Below are 4,122 nucleotides of genomic sequence, written 5' to 3' on the forward strand. Positions count from 1 at the left end.
GCTGATTTTGAGTCTGAGGCAAGATGAGTCTGGAACCTTCGATCAGGCCTGAAAGCAAGGAAGCTCCTGAAGACTACCGGAGTCCTGTCAATAGGGCAGGAACCTACTGGCAGGAGCTCCCACTAGCCAGATGATGCAGTAATTCGAATATCAAAAAGAATAACAAACAGCCACTTTGGAAAACAGCTTGGCAATTTCTTATTGTTAAATCACCAGCTATCGTATGAGCCACGGACTTACTCCTAGGTATTGACTAAGAGAAATAAAAACATACGTTCGCAGAAAGATCTGTATGCAAATGTATGTGGCAACTTTATTCATACTTCCAAAACCCCGATGCAATGGGATACGACTCAGCAATGAAAGGAACAGACCGCTGATACGTTTAGCAGCATAGATGGATCCCTACACATTTGCTAAGTGAAAGAAGACAGGACAGAAATGGCAATATACTATATGATTCTGTTTATATAATATTCTGGGGAAAAAAAAATCTCTAGGAAAAGAAATTAGATAAGTGATCGCTAGAAGTGTGGGGCGTGGAAGAGGATTACTGTGAGGGGACACAAGGGAAGTTTTGGGGCTGATAGAAATGTTCTGTATCCTGAATAAGGTGTTAATGTATATATTTATTGAAACTCATCAAACTGGACACTTAAGGAGGGTGAACCTTAATGTACCTCAATTATACCTTAATAAACCTGACTTAAAAGTAACTGGATTACAATGGATTGAAATATAAAAATTTTAAAAATTAATGAATTCAAAGTGATACCAAAAATCATCATTAATTACTTTTAGAGGATGCTAAGGAACACCCTCTGAAAGCTGGTAAGTAAAGGGATAAAACTAAACTTTTATCCTGCTTTTTCTACACAGATCAGATTTTAAGATAAGAAAACAGAGGATGAAGGAAAGGTGTATGTTATAGAAGAATCACAGTAATAAATGTAGGAGGAAAGATTGAGTTAGAAAGTCACCACTTAATGAAATACTGGATCAAGGCTATAATCATCTGTGTCTGATGAAAGATAAAGTTTGGTGGAGAACTTTATAATGGATGATCAGAGAGAAAGAACGTGACGTTAGCTTACTAAATTAAGACAGGTAGACATTCTGTGCCTCCTGATGTAACGCAGTCCCTCTTAGGAAAATTATAACTGAGCCCAGTGAAGCATTTCAATCTGAATATTAGAAATACAGAGATAAATACGTTAAATGACATTCCAATGACGTTATTAGCCAAACCCAGAATGTGGGAGTCTCTAGGGCAAACAACCCAGCCTCTTCAACACACCAAAAAAAAGGAAAGTAAATTATTATATATTAAAAAGTCTTAAGAATTTAAAACTTACCACAAAGCTACAGAAATCAGGACAATATGGTGCTGGCATAAAGGTAGACATATAGATCAGTGGAATAGAATTGAATGGCCAGAAATAAATCCATATCTGTCCATGCCTCTATAGTCAACTGATTTTTAGTGAGGGCGCCAAGACCATTCAATGGGGGAAAGAATAGTCTTTTCAAAAAATGGTGCTGGGACAGCTGGACATCCACATGCAAAAGAATGAAGTTGGGCTCTTACTTCACACCATATATGAAAATTAACTCCACATGGATCAAAGACCTAAATATAAGAGCTAAAACTATGAAACTCTTAGAATAAAAAAGCATAAATCTTTGCAACCTTGGGTTGAACAATGGTTTCTTAGATATGATACCAAAAGCACCAGTAACCAAAAAAGAAGAAAAAATAAATAAACTGGACTTCATGAAACTTAAAAACTTTTGTACATCAAGGGATGCTATCAAAGCGAAAAGACAACCCACAAAATGGAAGAAAATATTTACAAATCATATATCTGATAAGAGTCTAGAACCCAGCATCCATAAAGAACTCTTATAGCTCAAAAATAACAAGATAAACCAATTTAAAAAATGGGCAAAGGATTTGAATAGCTATTTCTCCAAAGAAGATATGCAAGTGGCTTATAAGCACATGAAAAGATGCACAACATCATTCATCAGCAGGAAAATGGAAATCGAAACTACAGTCAGATGCCACTCACACCCACTAGGAGGAGTACGATAAAAGAGACAAGTAATAACAAGTGTTGGTGAGGTTGTGGAGAAATCAGAACATTGCTGATGAGAACATGAAATGGTGTAGATGCTTCAGAAAACAGACTGACAGTTCCTCACAAAATTAAACATAGATTTGCCATATGACCCAGCAACCTCATTCCTAGGCATATACCCAGAGAATCAAAAACTTATGTCCACACGAAGATACCGACAGCAGTATTATTGGTAATAGCTAAAAATGAAAACAACCCAAATATCCATCACCTGATGAATGGATAGAGAAAATGTGGTATATCTACACAATGAAATATTATTTGACAACATAAAGGAATGAGGTGCTGGTCCTGGCAGTTAAGATGGCAGCTGTCGTGGAGTGCAATGTGGTCATGGTGGTGACCGAGTCAGAGCTGCTGGGTGACAAAGAAGTGAAGAGGGAAGCAGAATCTTTCAAGGAACAAGAAAACGCATACTGTGCCAAGAAAGATGACAGTAGGATTTATGACTATTATACAAAAGCCATAGAGATACGTCCTAAAAATGCTAGCAAGTATGGGAATCGAGTGACCACTCTGATGATGCTCAGAGGTTCTGAGAAGCTCTTGAAGATGCACAGTGAGGTTGGATGGCAGTTTCCTCTGGGGACATCATGAGCGGGCTATCTTTAGGGCGGGCCGGTGGCAGCGTGCCACAGTTTCCAGAGAACCCCAGAACTGGATCACAGAAATGCTCGGTCACGACAGGCGTGCAAGATGCTAATGCAGCCGTAGGATATGAGAAAATAGCAGAAATGGACTTTGCGAAGTAGGATTTTCGGAATGTGGTTTTCTGCTTGGACCGTGCTCTAGAATTTGCCCCTGACTGTCACAGCTTCGAAATTCTCAAAGAAGAATATTTACCAATGCTAGGTCATTATCCAGAAGTACAGTCTGTGGCCAGTCACATTTTACAAATGTCTTCTACCAACGTGGATGCTCTGGATGTCTGAGGTCTTTGCTTTTGTTATGAAGATTGTATAGAGAAGGCGGTTCATTTTTTTTTTTTTTGGTACAGGCTCTCACGATGGCTTCTGACCATGAGAAGACCTGTGTTGCTTGCAGAAATGCCAAAGCACTTAAAGCAAAGAAAGGAGATGGGAATAAAGCATTTAAAGAAGGAAATTACAAGCCAGCTTATGAACTGTACACAGAAGCCCTGGGGATAGACCCCACCAGTATGAAAACAGATGCTAAACTCTACTGCAATCAGGGCACAGTTAATTCCAAGCTCAGGAAACTAGATAATGCAGCAGGAGACTGCATCACCATAGTGACATGTGTAAAAGCCTTCTTGAGAAGAGCTCAGTGTTTTGGGAACAAAGAACAACCTGAAGAAGCAGTGGAGGACTATGAAAAAAAACACATTAGATGGATAAGAACATAAACAGCTCTTAAAAATGCACAGTTGGAACCGAAGAAGAGAAAGAGGGAAGATTACAACGAAATCCTGGGACTGAACGTGAAAGCCTCAGAGGCCGAGGTCGAGAAAGCTTATCAGAAACAGACTTTGATGCACCATCTGGGTGGGCACAGAGGAGCCAGTGAGAAGTGCAGGAGGAGGAGGAGAAAAAGTTCAAGGAAGTCGGAGAAGCTTTTACCATCCTCTCTGATCCATTGATGAGCCATTACGGTGGACAGGACCTGGATGAGGAGGGCGCAGATATGGGTGATTTTGATGCAGACAACATCTTCAAGGCATTTTTCGGTGGGCCTGGGGGCTTCAGCTTTGAAACGTCTGGCCTAGGGAGTTCTTTTTTCAGTTGGGGTAATGAAAGGAAACCCACCAGAACCCAGAAAATACAGACTTGCTCGATTTAACCTCGAACGGGGTTGCAGTTCACCTCCTCCCGTCATCATGTCTCCATGTATTGAGAGCCGCTTTGTTTTCTTAGTTGGACACTTTGTGTCTGTGAGTGGGGTGAAGGAAAGGGAGTCAGTGCTGAAGACTGGGGAGGGGAGAGGGTCGAGGGGGTGGATAGGAAAGCGGCTTGTGAATTTT

General features: G+C 40.4%; 1 protein-coding gene and 1 pseudogene across 2 annotated transcripts in view; both read left to right on the forward strand.

The window, feature by feature from the left end:
* Positions 1 to 4,122, forward strand: part of IL34 (interleukin 34) — a 35,987-nt gene that overhangs the window by 14,633 nt on the left and 17,232 nt on the right. The window lies entirely within an intron of this gene.
* LOC105305858 lies at positions 2,445 to 3,956 on the forward strand (annotated as a pseudogene).

This window comes from Pteropus vampyrus, unplaced genomic scaffold (genome assembly GCF_000151845.1).
Source record: "Pteropus vampyrus isolate Shadow unplaced genomic scaffold, Pvam_2.0 Scaffold399, whole genome shotgun sequence".
NCBI lineage: Eukaryota > Metazoa > Chordata > Mammalia > Chiroptera > Pteropodidae > Pteropus > Pteropus vampyrus.